At 39.0% G+C, this 21,627-nt stretch overlaps 1 protein-coding gene across 1 annotated transcript in view; it reads left to right on the forward strand.

Moving 5' to 3' along the window:
* The window catches only part of LOC114513903, a 364,074-nt gene that overhangs the window by 284,887 nt on the left and 57,560 nt on the right, over positions 1–21,627 (forward strand). The gene's annotated exons all lie outside the window — the stretch shown is intronic.

Here is a 21,627-nt window from a genome sequence, read left to right on the forward strand (position 1 = left end):
CCTAAGACCCAGATATTGCTAATTGTCCCTTTAGTATCCACCCTTCAGATACTAAAGTTTTCACGCCGAGCCAGGCTTGTCTACTTGACATGTCCCAGAGCACCTCTTAACAAGCTTTGCCAGCAGACTCCCTGAAAACCCCCTTCATACACAAATCCCAGCGGTAGTGTTACAGAACACAACAAGGGGGGCCTGGGACGATATACTATTATTGAAAGAAGGCCCCGGGACCATTATGTCCACCGCCCTAGGAAAGATGTCTCTCAATGCCAGAGATTTGTTAAAAGGAAAGGAAATGTTTATTTAATGCTATACAAACTTAAAGTAGTGACCTAATGTCTTCACCAAAATCCCAAAGTCCCTTAAAACACCCACAAACAGACACAGTCCTTCCTTCCTTCCCCCTTTGCCCAGTCCAGAGTACCGTATCTCAGGAAAGGAAATAGAATTCCATGGCTCAGGCAGTCCTCTGGTTCTTCCCAGTTAGAACTCCATCTCGACTGGGAGAGCTCCCTGGGTTCCCGGCACCCTCAGCTGAGTCGCCGGGATCTCTGCTAAAACAAGGTGGTGGTTCCCCCTTCTAAAGCTGTGGGAGTCTCCACTCTGCCAAAACTGCATGGTTCTCTCCTCCAGGGCTGCCGTGTGGTTCTCCCTCTCTCAGGGCTGCACATGGTTCTCCTTCCTAAAGCAGCATGGTTCTCCCTCTCAGGGATGTGGGAGTCTTCACTCTGCTAAAGCTGTGTGGCTCTCTCTCCAATGGCCATGATCCTCTCTGCACCTCCACAGCCACATGGTTCTCTCTTCTCAATGGCCGCCAAGTCTGGGTTTTAAATCCCCGAGGCCAATCTTCCTCTGCAGCCCCATTTCCGACTCCTCCCACACTCGGCTTCACGTGCCAGAACTCATATCCTTTCAGCTTTACTGGGCTGCCATCATAAGTCTGGGCAGGCATGGCCCCATGTCATAGAGCCAATCATCTCCAAGCTCCCACGCAGGCACTGTAACTTGGGGGACCTGCCCCCCTCCCAGTTACGTCTTGGTGGGGAAGTTACTTCCATTCCCCTGGCTCAGGGCATGGCCACAGGTATTTAATACATCTAAGCGACCAGCCAAAGGCTATAGATATGTTAAATGACCACGCCAGAGCTTAGCTGCAAGGCTGTTGCTATGCTAAACAGCTCTCAATGGCCCTGCTCCATTTGTCCCTTCCCCCAACCCGCACCCTGGGGGAGGGGGGGGATGGAGACATCTTAAAATCTCCTGGACACCTTAGGTTCTGGACCACATTTCAAATGCCCATTTGGGGTCCCCCCTCTTGGCTGCACCCTGTAACAGTAGGCATGCTGGGTTCAAGGTGGGACAGGGTTGGTAGTAGGAATGCTTAGAACTGCACTGCAGCTTTTCAGAAGCAGAGCTAGGATTCTGGCTCCAAAACCTTTGCTCTTCCCACTCTACTATTTGGCATCTGGTTAAAAAACATCACTTTTTTTTAATGATTTAAATAGAAACACAGATTCTCACATAATAAATTTATCTTGTTATAGTCAATGTATTTTTTTGCATTGGATTCTTATTTTAGATATTATCCTATTATGAAGTATAAAGAGGAAATTAGAAAGGACAGAACATAAACTTCTTGTGTTTTATATACTATAAAATATCTTCCAGAATGTGTCTGAATGTCAAGCATAACACTTGGTATATGATACACTCAGTAAGCTATAGTTATTGTTATAGGCATGGTCTGCTCATTTGCTACTTAGAACATGAAAATTCTGCTTGTAAATCCAGACACTGAGGTCAAACAGTTTTACCAGGACCAAACCACATAAACAGATTTCAGGTTCCAAATTGTGTGATTAAAAAGCCCACATTTATCCAACTTAAACTTGGCTTTGTTATCGCTCCCTCTGTTCAACCCACAAAATTCTGTTCTCAAAGGTTTTGAACTCTCCCTTTCACTATCCTGCCTCCTCACTCCTCTCCCCACCAGCACTAGACACACTTCAGTTTCCATGGTATCGTTCTCCCATTGCAATTATAAAATACACTTTGGAATTTTTTAATAATTATTTACTAGATAATTATTTACTAAATAATTATTTACTAGACCCTGGTGCCAAATATGACACAATGAGTGCTTGTATATAAGTCAGTAGCTATTAATTACTTTAAACAATGCTTTTCTGTTTGATGTAACAATTTCAAACCCACAAATTCAACATTTGTCAGGAGACAGCAAAGACTCAGCTCATGCCTGCGGGTGAAAAGTACCATAAGTGAAATGGAAAGAACTGTGCAGTTTTGGTCTGTGAATGTGAAGGTAAAACACAGATGAAAGAATTTGGTGAAAATGTCTCAAAGAATACAATCACTTGTGTACTTCTCTAGCATTACCCACTAATTATTCACTGCACAGGAAGAAAAGAATGCTTATTTTTTTAAATGTTGTGGACACAGTTATAAATGAACAGATATGCCATCTACACTGTGCAATGAATGCATGCTTATAAAACAAGTCACTTTGTAAAACATTATGCATAATGAAATATAGTGGAAAAATCCATAAAGTGATGTAAACTTCAGAGTTCAAATGTTTGTATTTTCACCAGGAAGGCAATTCATTTCTAAGGTCACTTCTTGAGAACATGAGTTTAGAAAATACCCAGAAGACTCAAGTCTGTCCTAAAGTGTTGTCTCCAGTCAACTAACCCAAAACGCCAAGAAGCTCTGTTCTTTTTCATGTATTTAATGAATCTTGTTCAGCTATAATTTATTAGAGTTTAATATGTACCAGGCTTTATGGTAAGGCTTCTATTCATTATCTCATTTATTCTTCCCCATATGTTAAAAGATAAATATTATTATCACCATTATGCAAATGAAAAAACATATACTTGACAACGGATTCATGTAAATATTAATAATGGATATGTTTCTTTTAAAGTTACATCTTTAGGGCTTATTTATATCATTCACATAGTTCTTAAGCCAGACTTCTCAAGGTCCTAAGACTTAGTTATTCCATTGTTTGTACATACAGTAACACTTTGAGGACACTTCATCCATTTCTCTATAACATAGGAGATAGATTCATCTCCTTAAAGTGTTGTTCAAGGAAAATGGACAAAAGCTTAGAAAGTTCAAAACCACTACTAGAGAGAAAGGAAAAGGAGTTCACTCTAAAGTCCTGGAAAGGTAAGAATCCGGGAGGAGAGTGGTTCAGAGAGTCCACACTGGGCACCTGCTATGGATAAAAAAGATGAATTACAGTGACAGGGATTTGAGTTTTCTTAAAGATTTTACTTATTTATTGTTAGAGAGACAGGAAGGGAGAAAGAGAGAGAGAGAAATATCAATGTGTGGTTGCCTCTCATGTGCCCCCTACTGGGTGCCTGGCCCACAACACAAGCATGTACCCTGACTGGGAATCAAACTGGTGACCCTTTGGTCCACAGTCCTGCACTCAACCCACTGACCCACACCAGCCAGGGCAAGGCTTATAATTCTCTATGCGTTTATCAACCTCACTAAAGAAGGGGTTGAATGAGAAGGCAATGAAAAAGGTGGTCATTGCAAGTAGAATGTATAGCCAGAAGCCCACATTTAGGAGCAAACAGGTGTCTGACTCAAACTCACACATGAAGGTGAAAATAGGGATAAAAGAATTCTCTGTTCAAGCTCTATCACCTCCTAAGTGATCAGGATGATAAAGTCACAGTTTCAGAAATAGTGGAAGTGATTAATGTCTCAGTGCGGGATTAACCAAGCCTCTTCCTACATATACCATACAGGACACACTGAGTAAAATCAGATAACTTCATCAAAAGCCTCAATGACCTTAATTACTAGCATATTTGAACTTGACCAGGAAGAGCAAAGACTCATATTCAAATACTCGGAATAAGTGTTCCTGCACTGGAATCACACCTGCATACAAAGGAAACAGCCTGTTTCCTCAGACTCCTCAGCTTTAAAGCCAACTTTATTTAGAGAAAAAGACACCTAAGTTGAAGGATAAAGAAAGGTCAACTGTTCCTGAAGAGAAAGCCCAGATCATTCCCTAGAAGGTCCAGAATTCTTTGTGTTGGTGTGTTTTTTAATGTCAGGAACATATGTATCCCATTGACTGTGTGTCCCACTTTCATGTGTCAGGGGAGGGAATGGTTTATTTTCTGAAATGAAAGTGATGCTGTCTTCTGAACTAAACAATACCAGGCACTGGGATTGCTCCTACTATCACCAGAATGTGCTCTCTTGATCCTCAGCAGGAGCTTTGGAAACCCTGGGGAAACAGCCAAGGGATCAGGTGGTAGCATATTCAGTACCAGAACACAGGCTTGTTCACAAATGGAATTCTCTTTGAAGCAACATCTCTGCATTCCTAACCTACCACACAAACCCATCTGACATGTTTCCAAGGAGCACCTCACAGCAGAAGTTGTCTAATGCTTGAAGTCAGATTCCCCAGGGACACCCAGCCCACTGCCACAGGGAATACTCTGTCCCACCACCACTCCCCAGTGCACACAATGATCCTAGTTCCTAGTCTGAACTCAGCCTTCTCTAAGGTGACCAATGAGGACCCAATGGCAAGATGCTAATGTGTATTCACGGCCTTTGCCAGCTCCCAAGACTTGTTGCATGCCATCTCCAGAGGCTTTCATACCTAATCTCTCTCTGCTGTGAGAAAGTGTTTCCCCCCAGGGCCCACAAGCTCCCCATTTCTCACCTAAAACAAGGGAGAAATCACTGATACCAAGGCACAGCCTAGGACAAAAAGTGTGCCCAGTGCAGGACTGCACAGGAAACGTGTTGCCTAACCACTGCCCTGTGCGAGTTTCTCATCCAACTGAAGAAATAAAATCCCAGATAGAAAAGACAAGCATGACTATGGGCTGGAATAATTGGGGAACTGTTTATGGAACATTAAAGACAAATAAGAGCAATTAAACAAATGAAAAGGAAATGATCTGATGAGAGTCGTGGTTACTTTCTGGTTGCAGGGGATGAAAACAGGAACCAACGTCCTCATGTGCATTTATGGGCTTCATGTTGAGCACACCCTCAGAAACTGAAAGTTTCTCAACCTAATTTTAAAACGAATGATTGAGATAAAAATCCATGTTTAGAAACTGAAATGCAAAATGATTGTTGATATTTTCCTTATTGTCACTAATAATCACGAGAAGAACAGTATCTGCTGTGTGTTACTTTGAATTCTTTCCACAGAAAGACCTTGATTGCTTATGGCAAGTGTGTGGGGCTGAAAGATACTCAGTGACTCCTGCACATCTTTTTCGTCCAGAAAAGCCCTTTCCTGCTCATGAAGAACTTTGTTCAACACTTTTATTATTTTTCATATAAGGCCTGTTTGTGTCTTCTGTACACATAAATATTAGAGGAAGAAATGCCATTTTCATAATCAGGAGTGAGATACTTTAAAAACAATGTGAATATTTACCTCTCCATTTAAAACCAGGGTTTGACTCAGGATGGTGAACATGCAATATACAGATGATGTATTATAGAATTGTACACCAAAGACCCATATAATTGTGTTAATCATTGTCACCCTAACAAAATCAATAAAAAACAAATTAAAAAGCAATGTTTGAAACATAAGATTAATTTAATGATCCAAATTATTAATATAAAGTTAAAGGGGGAAAATGTGAAGGGCTATTGACAGAAAAGTGTTATATGAAGATTATATGGAAAGATACTAATAGTTCAATGGAACCATTTTTTAATTTGATATTTAGCATTATTTTATTAAGGAGTGGCAATTGAAGGGTTTGTGGAAGATTTTTCCCATGGCATCATTAGCATAAGAGATAACTGATTTTGAGTTCAGAAATTAACCATGACAAATTGCTTATACAAATATAAGGGAAGTAACCACCCACCATCCATGAAGAAAACTGTTAGGTCATAGGGATTGGTTAACAGTGCAAATTTTTTTAAAAAATTGTGTTTCACCACCTGGCTTATTTCACTTAATATAATGCTCTCCAAATCTATCCATGCTGTTGCAAAGGATAAGAGCTCCTTTTTTCTTTCTGCTGTGTACTATTCCATTGTGTAAATGTACCACAGTTTTTTCATCCACTTACTTACTGGAGGGCATTTAGGTTGCTTCCAACACTTGGCTGTTATAGATTGTGCTACTATGAGCATTGGAGTGCATAGGTTCTTTTGAATTGGTGTTTCAGGATTCTTAGGGCATAATTCCAGCAGCCAAAGAGGGTAGGTTCAAGGGTGGGAGGCAGGGATGGATGGGGGCACTGGTGTGGTGAAAAAGGAAACAACTATATTTGAACAACAGCTAATTAATTAATTCTTCAGGCATATCAGTAGCCAGGGAGCATCTTTCAAGAGCAATGGTTTCCTGGGAAGGAAATGAAGGCAAGAATGTCCCTGGCCTACACACAATATATAACTTATATATCAAATAAGTCAAATAAGCTAGGGGTCATGGATGGAAAGTTTTCATGATTGTAGTGTGCTTTTAGAAAGATAAGAGAGAGGATGGCTTCCATATGTAGAATTAATTTCTAAACAGATGGGATCCCGGTATAATATATGGGCTATTTAAGCCTTCCTAACCTAGCAGCCTGAAGAATCCCTGATCAGGCCCCCCACCGTAACAAGAGCAACCAGACCGGAAAAAAAAAAAAAGGAGAGACGGGGAAAAAACAAAAAACAAAAAACTATGTTTTCAACAGAGCAGATCAGTCCCCCAGGACTCATCCTTTTGAGCGACCAAGAACTAGCCAATCTATCAGATGCGCAGTTCAAAACACTGGTGATCAGAAAGCTCACGGAACTGGTTGATTTTGGACGAAATTTAGATGAAAGAATGCAGATTACCATAAAACAGATGCAGGAAGACACGCGGAGGAGAGCCAATAGTGAAAGGAAGGAATATGAGTCTCAAAACAATATAGTGGACCAGAAGGAAGATAGAATCAACCAAGCAGGAAAGCATGATGAAATAAGATTTCAAAAAATTGAGGAAAAGATTAAGAGCATCCAAGACACCTTTAAACGTTCCAATATCCGAATTATAGGGGTACCAGAATCAGAAGGGGAAAAGCAACAGATTGAGCACATATTTGAACAAATAATAAAGGAGAACTTCCCCAATCTGGCAAAGGGAACAGTCTTCCAAGAAATCCAAGAAGCTCAGAGAGCCCCAAAGAAGTTGGACCCAAGAAGAAACACACCAAGGCACATCATAATTACATTAGCCAAGGTAAAAACAAAGGAGAGAATCCTAGAAGCAGCAAGACGTAAGGGGACAGTCACCTACAAAGGAGTTCCCATCAGACTGTCAGCTGATTTCTCCAAAGAGACCTTACAGGCAAGAAGGGGCTGGAAAGAAATATTCCAAGTCATGAAAGACAAGGACCTACAACCCAGATTGCTCTATCCAGCAAAGCTTTCATTTAGAATGGAAGGGCAGAAAAAGTGCTTCTCAGATAAGGTCAAGTTAAAGGAGTTCATCATCACCAAGCCCTTATTTTATGAAATGCTAAAGGGACTTATCTAAGAAAAGAAGATAAAGAAAAAACATGTATAGTAAAAGGACAGCAAACTCACAAATATTAACAACCACACCTAAAGCAAAACCAAAAGAAACTAAGTAAACAATTAGAACAGGAACAGAACCACAGAAATGGAGGGCACATGGAGGGTTAGCAGCAGGGGTGTGGGAGGAGGAGAGAGGGGGAAAAGGTATAGAGAATAAGTAGCATAGAATGTAGGTTGAAAATAGATAGGGGGAGGGCAAGAATAGTACGGGAAATGTAGAAACTAAAGAACTCATAAGTATGACACATGGACATGAACTAAAGGGGGAAATGTGGGTGGGAGGGGGGTACAGGGTGGAGGGGAGAGAAGGGGGGAAATAGGACAACTGTAATAGCATAATCAATAAAATATATTAAAAAAAAAAAAAAAAGAATCCCTGATCAAAACAGAAACAAAACTAGCTATGTAACTGGAAAAGACACCGGCGTTCGGGCTACCTGTCACTACCAAATCCAATAAGCAATAACAGCAATTGAATCTTTTATAGGCACTTTATTCAGATGGCCGGCAATCCGAGAAGATGGTGGGTTCATACCCTAACAAACTATTTTCCCCTTCCTTTCCTGGCCAGATCTTTTATAAGGGGGGTTGGGGAAGACAAAAAAGAAGTCAGTGAGACAGAGTCCTTGAAGTTCCCAGCTGCATATCCTGGCAATTAGCTGTCTCCAAGTAGGAGGGTAGGTGCCTGCTTCTTCTGGATATGGATGTCTCCAAGTGGTAATCTCGTCAGCAACCCAGGAGGTCAGCCGCTTTTTCTCAGGCACTAGGTGGGCCTTATCTGTAGTTTCCAAAACAAAGAGCTTAACATATGCATTACTTGCTAGATTTATGGCTGTTTACCTTAAGCTAAAACTTTCTAAGCCTTAAGCCCCCTATCAGCTAGAGTCACTTGTGGTGTGATCACTAAGTGTTCTGCTGAAGTTGAGCAGAGAGCTAGCTTTGCTTTGCACTGAATAAGCAACTGAGTTGAATAACCTCTTCAATTCTTCAACTCTTCTGCCTCCTTTCTGATCTTCCTAAGAGAGTAGGACTGGGAGACCGAGGACTACATTTCCCACAATCCCTTCAAAAGCAACCTGGGCTAAACCCCACCAAAATAGGTTCTTTATTCATAGATTTCATTTTGGAAGGGTCTTTGCACTTACTCTGAAAATTGCTAGGCTTGGTATTGCAGCATTGTGAACTTTAGCAGTGGTTTCCTGTGGTTTTTTAAACTTCATGATGAGGATTTTGTAAGATAAAATTTCCTGTAATAAATCATTTCCTGTTTTCAGTACCCAGAGGGCTTTCTGTTTGATATCTGATTTTAAAACCTCCATCTCTTTAAATTCATTTAATCCTGGGTAGAATTGTAACAGGGTGCAGCCAAGAGGGGGGACCCCAAATAGGGATTTGGAATGGGGTCCAGAACTCAGGCTCTTCAGGAAATATTAGGATGTCCTAACCCCCACCAACCCCTACAGGTGTGGGTTGGGGGAATGGACAAACAGAGAAGGGCCATTGAGAGGTGTTTTGCATAGCAACAGCTTTGCAGCTAACCTCTGGCATGGTCATTTAACATATCTATAACCTTCACCTGGTTGCATAGATATGTTAAATAGCTATAGCCCTGCTCTGAGCCAGGGAAATGGAAGTAACTTCCCCACCAAGATGTAACTGGGAAGTAGGTCCCCTGAGTTACTGCGCCTGCATGGGAGCTTGCAGAAGATTGGCTCCATGACATGGGGCCACGCCTGCCCAGACTCATGATGGCAGCCCAGTGAAGCTGGAAGAATATGAGAGAGACTCCGCAGCACTGGGAGAGAGGACCACATGGCTCTAGCTAAGTGAGGACTCCTACAGCCCTGTGAAAGGGAGAACCATGCGGCTTTGGTAGAGTGGAGACTCCCGTAGTCATTGTGCAGAGAGGACCATGGGGCTGGGGCAATGGAGAGAGAAACTCAAGGCTTTGCCAGAGTGGAGGCCCCCGCAGCTTTAGAAGGGGGAACCACCACACAGCTTTAGCAGAGATCCCAGCGACACAGCTGATGGTGCCGGGAACCGAGGGAGGCCTACCAGCCAAGACAGATTACTGGGAAGAACTTGGGGCTGCTTGAGCCACAGGCTTCTATTTCTTTTCCTGAGATAGGGTATCCCAGACTTGGCAAAGGGGGAAGGAAGGACTGTGTGTGTTTGTGGATGTTTTAAGGGACTTTGGGATTTTGATGAAGACATTAGTTCACTACTTTAAGTTTGTACAGCATTAAATAAACATTTCCTTTCCTTTTCACGAATCTCTGGCATTGAGAGACCTCTTTCCTCTGGCAGTGGACATAACAAACCTGGGGGGGTTCCTTTCGGGTAATAGTATATTGCCTGGGCTCCTTTGGCCCCCCCTTTGGCCCCCTTGTTGTTCGGTAACAGAATGATATTTGGGAGAGTGGGACAATAAAACCCTACAGTTGTATTTGTCTTCCAAAGTAGTGAAACATGAAGAATAAAACATTTACAAGAAATTTTCTGGGCAAGTAGACAGAAAAAGGAGAAAAAGTACTCGAAATTATATTCAGTCAGAAATAATCACAGACTTAGGAAACAAATAAGAAAGACATGCACAACCCCACAGATAAAGGAAACAAAAATTATTTAAAACTTTTTAAAACAATCAGGATGTTACAAAGAATTAATACAATTTAATGACATATAAGAGAATAATCAAAATAAAATATAAAATTAAAAAGAAAAAATGTGCACCCAAAAACAGCCAGAGAAAAGATATACAAACATACACAGTGACACACATCCCAAAGAAACAGATGCAAGCACAGAAGACCAATATCACATGGCCAACTTGAGTATCATTTTAACAGACGTCCTTAGAGTTTTATAAAAATCAAGGTGAATTGGGATTTTAACACGTTTTTTAAATTTTATTGTTCAAGTCACAGTTTACATTCAATATTACTTTATATTAGTTTCAGATGTGATGCAAACCACCAGTCGTGGGACCCATGTCATTATGGGTGAAATGAGACATTCACACAGATTACAGAATCTGGTGGAGGAAAAGGGATGGCAGGCTTTTCTCCCAAGGGGAGCAAAAGCCTCAGCCCTTGCTCCAATGAGCTTTTATTATCTTACTGGCAACATTACAAGAAGGTCCTCATTAACTATGCACAGGCTCACTTTAAGTGGTTAACTTTTATAGAAAACAAAGGAGCCAATGCTGCTAATCACATCACAGAAGAGGGATATTTGCATATGAAAAGGCAAAAATAGTGGGACTGTTACACTCATCCTTGGAAGGTTTACCCTGGTTTTTAGGAAGTTGCTTTGCAGTAAATGTCCTCAATTCAGGGTGAGAGAGTTTTAGCAAGAAGCAAGACTCATAGGGGCCTAGGTAAATTTCAGGCCCCATTCCCCATGAGAGAACCTACCTGTGGGCATGGGTCCTATGCATCTCCCAGTGGGCGCTGGGCCCACCCCACACAGAACAGTCTACTGCAAGGTGCACAGCCTAGTGGTTAGACAATTATATACTTTACAAAGTGTACCACCCACTATTTCCAGTACCCACCTGGTACCATACATAGTTATCACAATATTATTGACTATATTCCCTATGTTGTACTTTATAACCCCGTGACTGTTTTGTAACTATTAATTTGTACTTCTTAATCTCTTTACCTTTTTCACCCAGTCCCCCAATCCCCCTCCCCTCAGGCAAGGATAAGTTTGTTCTCTATACCTATGAGTCTGTTTATGTTTTGTTTCCTTGTTTATTTTGTCTTTTAAATTCCACATATAAGTGAAATCAAAGGGTATTTCTCTTTTCTGAGGGATTTATTTCACTTAGCATAATACCCATACATCCATCCATGCTGTCACAAATGGTAAAATTTCATTCCTTTCTATGACCAAATAATATTCCAATCTATATAGCTACCACGTCTTCTTTATCCACTCACCTCTTGATGGGCACTTGGGTTGCGTCCATATCTTGGCTATTGTAAATTGTAAATATCTCTGCAATGTGCATATATTCTACCATATTAGAGTTTTGGGTTTCTTTGAATAAATCCCCACAAGAGGAATCACTAGGTCATAAGGCAATTCCATTATTAAATTTTTGAGGACTTTCCATACTGTTTTTTATAGTGGCTGTGTGAAAAATGCAGGAAAGTTCCCTTTTATCCACATCCTCACCAACACTTGTAGTTCGTGGATTTATTCATGATAGCCATTTTTACAAGAGCAAGGTCGTATCTGATTGTGGAATTAATGTGCACTTCCTTGATGATTAGTGATGTTATCTTTTCATAGGCCTATTGGCCACCTGTATGGCCTCTTGGGAGAAATGTCTATTTGGGCCTTCTGCCCAATTTTAAATCAGATTGTCTTTTTGGTGTTAAGTGTTATAAGTTCCTTATAAATTTTGGATCTTGACCCCTTATTGGCTGTATCAATGGTGAATAACTTCTACTATGTAGGATATCTTTTCATGTTTGTGGTTTTTTTATTTTTATTAAATTTATTTGGGTGACATTGGTTAATAAAATTATATATAGGCTTCAGGTGCACAATCCTATAGTACAATATATCATCTGCATATTGTATTGTTGTTCACCACATGAAGCTTGTCTTTTCATTTTGTTGATGGATTCCTTCACTGTGCAAACACTTTTCAGTTTCATGTAGTCCCATTTGCTTGTTTTTCCTTTTGTTTCCCTTGCTAGAGGAGATAGATCAGAAAAAAACATTGCTAAGAAAAATGTCTGACATTTATTGCCTATGTTTCCTTCTAGCAGTTTTATGGCTTCAAGTCTTATATTTTAAGTCCATTTTGTCAACAGTTCTTTATGACAAGTTACATTAGATGATGAAGGAACTTTTCCAGACTATTTCAATTTACCATTCAACACAGAAATCCCTACTCTGATAGGTAGCACCAGACACTTTAACATTTCTATTCACAGGAGTTCCTTCAATCTCAAACCAACCTGTTCTATGTCTCCAATCCAGATTATCTTTCCGTTACTCTTACTGCCCTTCACTTCTCCTCATCTTTCCCTTCCCTCTACTCCTTCTCTGTCTGAATTTTTCTCCTCCTCCTTCTTCCTTCCTTCCACCCACCATCCTATATCTCCAACTAGAGATGTCCATTTGGATGCATTATGACCCAATATGACAAAGACATTGCACTTTGTTAAGAGAGGCAAACACCAAGAAAAAACAAGTAAACAGGTATACTTTGTAGGTAAAGATGAGGGAGAATTATGTGCAGGAACTTAAATGAAAAAAAAAACATGATGTGGGAGAGAAGAGATAAAAAATTACTTTCACTTGATAGTAAAGAAACACTATTGACAAGGGGCCACAAGCTTTGGGTAAAAAAGAGAATCGATGGTGATTCCTTCCACATGCATCTATCTCCATGAAACCATATTTCACCCTAAAATAAGAGAGGAGCATGGCACCTCTATCAGAAAACATTGCAGAAGTTAGGGAGTGGAGGGATTGAGCAAAAAAGAAAAAGGACTCATGGACATGGACAACTGTGCCAATCACAGGGGGAAAAGGAGTATAAAGGGGTTACATGGTAATGGGGAAAATGCCATGAAAATTTTTTTAAAAGGAAAGGAAAACAGTGCCAACCAGACAGAAGCTTTTAGAATGTTCAGATGACTTTGCTGTGTGAACACCTTGGGTGGAGACAGGAAAGGCTCACCTGTGCTCCTGGGTTAAGTCATTTTTCAGACACATAGGGACCATGAGCTTTTTCCCTCCCTTGTAAGGAAATCACTCCTTAAATTATATATATATGTCTAGCCACCGTGCTATATACCTGAAAATAATATGAAATGGTATTAACTATCAACTGTAATTGAAAAAATAAGTGAATGTGATTGTGTGTAAGAAGCTATAAGTTACACAAAAAATGTCTGGTAATAAAACTTTTCTGAGAGTCAAAATGTTTATCATCTTTATTTTCAGTATAAACATGGATAATCAGGGTCTCAAAGCCCTCATATCTGGGTTATGGTGTCACAGGTGATTGTTTACAGCCTCAGCCACTCTCAAACTGACAGCCAAGGGGTACAGGTTTCAGAATCCCTGGGCTCCCCTGCTACCCTCACATATAGTGAGTCATGTCTTCCTATTCCCTCTCCCTTCCCTCCCAAAACTTCTCTCCTGGTGACTCAAGGGGACAGCCTGAAATAAGAAGAAAATTGTTTGATTATACCTGTGACACAGCAGAATGACAACATCCATTTTAGACTGCAGAAACAATGGAAGAGAGAAAAATAGTAACAATTTCTGGACATCATTAAACACTCAGACAATTGCATCAGAACAGGACTATATGACTCTCGACTTACAGTCTTGGAAATACTTGTCATAAGAGATTACTACTTCTTAAGATGAATATGCAAGAAGTGTTTTAACTCCAAAATAGTCATTTTTCAGTGACAGATCAATTTTTTATTTGTGAATTTGTCTTAATTCCCAAAGTATCTATGCAAGAAAAAGGACTCATGGACATGGACAAAAGTGTGGCTATCACAGGGGGAAGAAGGGTATAAGGGGGTTAAATGGTAATTGAAAAATGCAATGAAAATTTTTAAAAATGAAAACAGTCACCTGGAAAGAAGGTTTTAGAATGTTCAAATGATTTTGCTGTGTGGACAACTTGGGTGGACACAGGAAAGGCTCACCTGTGGTCTTGGGTTAAGCCATTTTTTAGACACATAGGGACCATGAGCTTTTTCCCTCCCTTGTAAAAGTGACTACACATGTTGCTTTAGTAGAATGAGACATCATAACTCATTCCCCTAGGATTTCACCTGAAAGTAAAACACTTGAGGTCTGAATTGACTAAAAGTAACTGAGTTTACAGTAATGTTATAATAACTATGTATGGTACCAGGTGGATGCTTAATTTATAGGGGAATCACTCCTTAAATTACATGGATGTCCAGCTACTGTGTTGTATACTTCAGGTTCTAAGGGCAAACAGGGGTCCCAAGAGCAGTAGCAGAGGTGAAGTGTAGCATGAATTGAGGAAGTGGAGACACATTTACAAATGACTGAGAGTTACAGTGACTTTGTTTGAAATTCAGGGCAATTCACTTAACTTTTCCAACCACAATAATAGATTATTCTCATTTTAAATTACATATTCTTATTTCTATAATGGCACTGCTGAGCTACACATTCTGGTTGTTTGCAATAAAACCACATACACTTTATCTGCTTCAAAGCAATACAATAACCACCTTTTGGAGATCTGGCATTTCTCTTTTGTGTGAGGGAAACCTAGTCAGACCATCTATAGCGTATATTCACAAAGAGGTGAGGATGTTGTGGGCACAGAGAACCCAAGCATCCAGCATGTCCCCTCCTTATGATGTCAAAGGGAGCCATGGTATAACACAAAGGAAGGAGGAACAACCTTAACTAGAGAGGCAAGTCACTTCAAATATACAATCTTCAGGAATTATGGTCAACACATGGTCAGAATGTTCCCCAGAAAAATCACTGCCAGTCTCCCCAGGTTGTTTGTATGATGATCTTATCTCTACTAAGTCCTTCTGCACTTATGCTTCTCACAAAGAAAATGTTTCAGCAAATACCTGGAGAAGGGTCACTTTATTTGTCATTGTCTAGCCTGAAAAACTGGTAATTTAGTCATTGAGTCACTTGAGAGGGAACCGTGATCATGAGAGAACCATCACAGGTGTACATGAAGAAAGAGAAACTTTTCTAGCAAAGGAGACCCTAGATTATAACCCTGTTTACTATGGAGTTAATGAGGAATCCACAAACTTCTGCGTGAAAAAGGTTCTCCTTGGAAGACTCAGTGGTCTTAGGCCAAACAGAACAGGAGGAGTCTGTCTCACTGAGACCAAATTGAGTATGAGGCTCTTAGCTATTTTGCACATGGAACATGGGAGTAAATAAAGCTGCCAGCTTATGGCCATATGAGCCAGGGGTGAAGGGCAAAGAATACTCACCTGGCCTTCCCAAATGGTCCATTTGTACCTTATTCTCTTTATTCTTATGCACAGCATTACACAGAAAATACCTGCTTCTGATCAAGACTAAGACAAAGCATACTGAGTTAGAGACAGTCATCTGGAAATTCCTTCATATATTTCCAAATTCTACTGGGTTCCCTTTATCCTTATACCTGAGCATCATGTCAACTCAGACAGGGCTTCAGATACTTCCTCATGCTCCACAGCTAAACCAGAAATGAGCTTCTTAACCTAGTTCTGACCTGTGCTCCCAGGTATTTCTATCATATACAAGATTTTGACTTCTAAGACTACTTTGCCCTCAATCAATTCCTTAGAAATCAGAAAAGAGCACACATTGTTCTCATGTTCTCCATGTTATAATGTACACTACTATCTCCTCCCTCCATATACCCTTTCTCTCATTACAGGTTCCCTGTGCCCTAAGACCCATCATGGCACTTAAATTTCTTTATATGTTGGGTTATCTCAAGTACAAAGGGAGAGAGCATGACAAAAAGAAAAAATACAAAGGGCATAGCAAAGAGGGCAGAGGGTCAAGGCACACCATTTAGGAACAAACTGAACCCTGGTTCAATCTCTGCCATGGAGACTTAAGACAGGATGTGGAAATCTCTGCCCCAACTCTTGTATCTCCTAGGTGAGCAGAGTGATGATGTCACAGCTTCAGGCACAATAGTAGTGATGATTCTCTGGGCAGGGATTCACCAAACCTCATTGCATGTATGTTATACAGGAGCAAGTATATTCAGGGAGCTTCACGTCTACCACGGCTCTATGAAACCCAAAATACTAACCCAGCAGGCCAGACGAGTAAGAGGGCAGATTACCACACAGATGTTTAGAATGTTCATCTCACTGCATCACAATTACATCAATTCACAAAATGGAAGAACTATTTCCCTAGTGTTCCCAGCTCGAGAGCCAGTCTTATTAAACAAGATAAGTTGAAGGATCAGAAAGGGACAGATTTTCATGCAGAAAGATTTCAGATCCTTTCCTGGAAGATCTGTAAAACCTTGTCTTTGTGTGTTTATTCATGTCAGGAATGTGTATCAAGGATGATGGAATATCTTCCCTGTCACAGGTGTCAATGGGAAGGGAACAGCTTCTTCTTTAAGGTGGGGGTTATGTTGTCTTCTGAATAAACAGAACTTTAGGTAGTGAAGTTGCTTTGGATAACATCATTGTCTGAACAACACCTTATTTTTAACCTACTACACAAACCCATCTAACATTTTTCAAAGAATCTAGATCAATAGATTCTCCCCCATTCACAACACCACCTGACAGCAGAAGTTGTCTAATGCTCCAAGTCACTTTCCCTGGAGATTCCCAGCCCACTCCCACAGAAGACACTCTGTCCCTCCACCAAATCCTGGTCTGAACTCAACTGTCTCTTAGGTGACTAGAGCAGACCCAATGACAAGATGTTAATGCACAACCATAGTCTTTGTCAGTTCCCAGTACTTGTTGCACATCACCTCCAGAGTACACTTTACTCTTCTGTCCTCCATGGAGAGGATGTCTCATTCCATATTTGGGTTCCCAGCATGGGGGAGAGGTGACAGGAGAAATGTGAAAATGCCTTTCCTGTCCTCTTCAGTATGTTTTTTCCTATTTCTGTGCTCCAATCAGGTTCTATAACCCCTCACCTGCAGCCTTTCTCTCTTTTGAACCTATTTTCATCAGTAGATCATTGTTCAAATTAATATTACTGTCAGGGGACAAACACTAGAAAATTCTATACTGTCATCTTTCTCAGAAGCATAAACCACACACTTTTCATGTAGAAAATTCTTACACTTTCTTGAATAGGAATTAGGTTCCCAAAATAGGGCTGCAAAATTTATGTGTTCCAGTATATATTATATATCTAGTATGTCATTACATAGAAACTGTCTTTTTTGAATATTTTTTATTTTAGAAAAATTATAGCTTTACAGCAAGTCACACAGATGATATGTTTGGTTGTTTACAGTTTTGGCTATTACAACCAAAACTGCTATGAGCAACCATATACAAATTTCTGTGTAGACATAAGTATTTATTTCTCAACCATAGATGTCCAGGGGTAGTTGGGTAATATGGTAAATGTACATTTAATTTTTTGAATCATAAAACAAGCCTTAGTCATCTCAGATGACTGAATTATTTCAGATATATTATCTATCTAAAGTGGAGAAATTATGAGAATTATAAAACCTTTTGAACTGAACAAAAATAATGTAAATATATAAAATTTGTAGGAAGACTAAATAAGTAAACTATGGAAGGAAATGTATATACATAATTACATTGTCTTACCTCACAACAAATTGGACCTAAAGAAAGTAAAGGAATGAAAAGAATAATGAAGACAAAATTAGTAAAGTTAAAACAGAAAATGTACCTACAATAGAGTAAGTCATTAAAGCCACCGAATTCTTGGTAAAGATTAAGGAAACTGAAAAGCCTCCAGCCAGACTGCTGCAGGATCTAAGAAAACACAAACTGCTAATATTAGGAATGAAAGAAGTTACACGACTACAGGTTTGCAGATGTAAAAATGATGAAGACATAATAAACATTATATCAGTTAGACGAAGTGGGCAATTCCTTTTAAAAATTACAAAAATTATCACAGGAAGAATTGGAAGAGCTGAATTGTTTTATATGTACTTTAAAAACATCCCCACGAAGTAAACTCCAGGCTCACGTGGCTTCAGCAACTATTTATCCCAAGTACTTAAATAAGGAATAAAAGTACTTTTAAACAAACACTTGCATGGCATAGACCATGTTTTATGAAGCCAGCATTACCCTAATAAAAAGACTAAGAAAATTTTTATGAGAAAAGCAAACCCTCTCGTGAGCATAGTTGTAAAAGGCCAAGCAAAATATTCTCTCACTGAGTCCAGTAGCCCAGTGGTATTCATGAGGGTAATATATCATGACCAAGTACATTTTTATTCCAAGAATGCAAGGGTGACTTAACATTTGAAAATTCAATCAATGTCTCATCCTCTCACTCAGTTTGACTGTGAACCTAAAACACCTCCACAAATTAAGTCTATTAAAAATAATTCTTCAAAAAAAATGAGCAAATTGGGATTCCAATGCTATATAAAACAGCATTCTCAAATGTTTGGTTTCTGCATTACTTACATGCTCAAAAATTATGAAGAAGAGCCCAAAAGCTTTATTAGTGTAGTTTATATCTGTCAATATTTACATTAAAAATGTTAAATTAAATGTTTAGATTTAACTAAAATAAACTTTTAAACATATATTTATTAACTCATTTAAAAATAATAGTAGTCCCAATTACATGTTGACATAAATGGCATACTTTAACTAAAAAAAAAACTTTATTTTTCAACACAAAAATTATGAATGATATTGTTTTACATTTTGACAAATTTCTTTATTGTCAGGTCTAATAAAAGACAGCTAAATTCTCATATCTTCCTCTCCATTCAGTCCTTTATAACCTCACACATCATGTACCCTACCAAAAGCTCCTTTGGACACTTGTGTTGTAAAGGAATGTATTTCCAGTAGAATGAACATAAAAGGCCCCAAAGTGGCATGCCAGTAGGTGTAGAAATTTATAGGCCACTTTAAAAGTTTGGTTTGTTGAGGCCTACAAAATATGTACATACTACAGTTATAGCCCAAAACCCAGCACTTCCTCTTTTGAGTGTATTCCTAAGAAAAGTTTTTATCAATTTTGGGTAATATTTGGTTGACATGAATATCTTTATATGCGTTCTGGTAGAGAGAATCATTGTTTTGCTTCCCTATTATTTCTAACATCAGCTCTACTCATAATAGCCAAAAACTAGAAACAATTCAATGTGTAATACAAATAGAACAAATAAATGAATTGCTATATTCTTGCATTAGGGTATTAGATAACAATTTGAAAGAAATACTGACATGTAGCAACATGCTGGAATCTGGCAGACATAATATATTGTAAGAGAAGCCAGGCAAGGAAGGATTCTCTCTGCCTAAACAGCTCAAAAATAGGCAGAACTAATCTAGCATACTAAGAGGCCAATTAGTGATAGGGGAGACAGGCATGAGAGATCCTTCAGTGCAGAAAATATTCTTTATCTACTATCTATGTAACACTGCTGAAGTTGTACACTTACTACTGTGAAATGTACTCTATGTAAGTTTATGACTCTAACTTACTAAGTGAGCCAAGACTCCTTCCTCCTATTTTCGGAGGCTTCTATTTTTTTTTGCTTAGGAACTATTGCTTAAGAGTTTGATGAAACTCACCAATGAAATCATCTTGGCCTTTGTTTTAATGAGAAGACTGGTCTTTGATAACACTTAAATTCCATTATACTCTTTCTTGAATTCAATTTCACTGTTTCTTCTTATGTTAACAACAATATTACATATTTTTTATAAAATTGTGCCTTATATAACATATTTCCCTCTCACTTTAGAATATTTTGCTCTACATACAATTCCATATAAAATGTTCGTGTTTCTCTTAAGATATTACTTTGTCTTCTTACAAGAAATGGACACACAATACACTATACAAATGATGTATTATAGACTTCTACACTTGAAACCTGTATAATGTTATTAACCCATGTCACCCCAATAAATTTAATTTAAAAAAGAAAGATTACTAATGAGAAGTTTAGAGTGAACCTGGTTCTTCTTTCTCAGCAGAGGACATGCTCTTTTTACTGGATAATTGGCATTTTGTCAATTTCTCTATAGTTTGTCTCACTATGAATGTTTTTCCTTATCTTACTTAAGTGGCAATCTACAAGTCCTTCCAAAACAAGATCATACATACACTTTTGTAATTCTATGGAACTTCTATCTACCAAGTCTAGCTCTTCCTTTCTCTCAAGGTTTATGTTTCTTACTTCAGGGACCCCTGCTAAGTGCAAGCTGGTGTTTTGCTTCTTTCTTGTATATTTCTTAGCATTATATATTTTCTACACCTTTATTCTTTTCTCTTCTCTTCTTGGAAAATTACTCAAATTGATATTCCATCTCACCAATTTGTTCTTCATCTACATTTATACTCTTTGATTCTTTTCTTTTAAAGTAAATTTTTTAAAGATTTTATTTATTTATTTTTAGGGGGGAAGGGAGGGAGATAGAGAGAGAGAGAGAGAAACATCAATGTGCGGTTGCTGGGGGTTATGGCCTGCAACCCAGGAATGTACCCTGGCTGGGAATTGAACCTGGAACACTTTGGTTCCTAGCCCACACTCAATCCACTGAGCTATGCCAGCCAGGGCTATGATTCTTAATTGTTTTCTTTAGTTTCTCAGCTTTGTAGCACTTGTAAACTTGCCTCTTATTAATCACAGAGTAAATAGCTTAGATTGTTACTGGAGATTTCTGTGGCTATAAAACATGTAGTAAAATAAATTGGGTGATATGCAAGATCAGAACTTTTCCCCATTGTCATTTTCTCCCCTTTCAGCTCTCTTCCCAGGGTGCTGACCACCAACCTCTGCCCAGCCCTGCACTCTCCACACACCAGTTACATCTCGGTTTCAGACTACTCAGGGAAGGGTCTCACTCTGATATGGTTCATTCTTTGGATACTTCTTTCCCTTTTATCTCTATTATATCTCCAGAATTGGTTTTGGCAATGGCAGTCCCTGTTGGGTCACCATTTTGGCAAAAATATGTAGTCATAACCTATAAAACAAAGTATCCATTGAGGAAATATTTTGAGAACATAATATAAATATTTATCATGTTTGAGCCAAACTACAAAAATATTATCATTTGCTACACCAAATTCAAATTTCTAAAATTAATTATCCCTCTACCTATATAATCGATCAATGCTGAGACTGCTATTTTTTTAAATTCTAAAGATAACTGTATATCTTTTAGAGATATGCAAACTATGCCACAAATTTCTGCCAAGCAGAGATCAGAAATGTTTCTGATGTTACTGTTAATCAGATATTACCAAAGATGCAGGATGTTTTCTGTTCATCATTAGGCACATTTGCAATTATAACTGTTGTGA

The sequence above is a fragment of the Phyllostomus discolor genome, chromosome 2 (assembly GCF_004126475.2).
Source record: "Phyllostomus discolor isolate MPI-MPIP mPhyDis1 chromosome 2, mPhyDis1.pri.v3, whole genome shotgun sequence".
In the NCBI taxonomy this organism is placed as follows: domain Eukaryota; kingdom Metazoa; phylum Chordata; class Mammalia; order Chiroptera; family Phyllostomidae; genus Phyllostomus; species Phyllostomus discolor.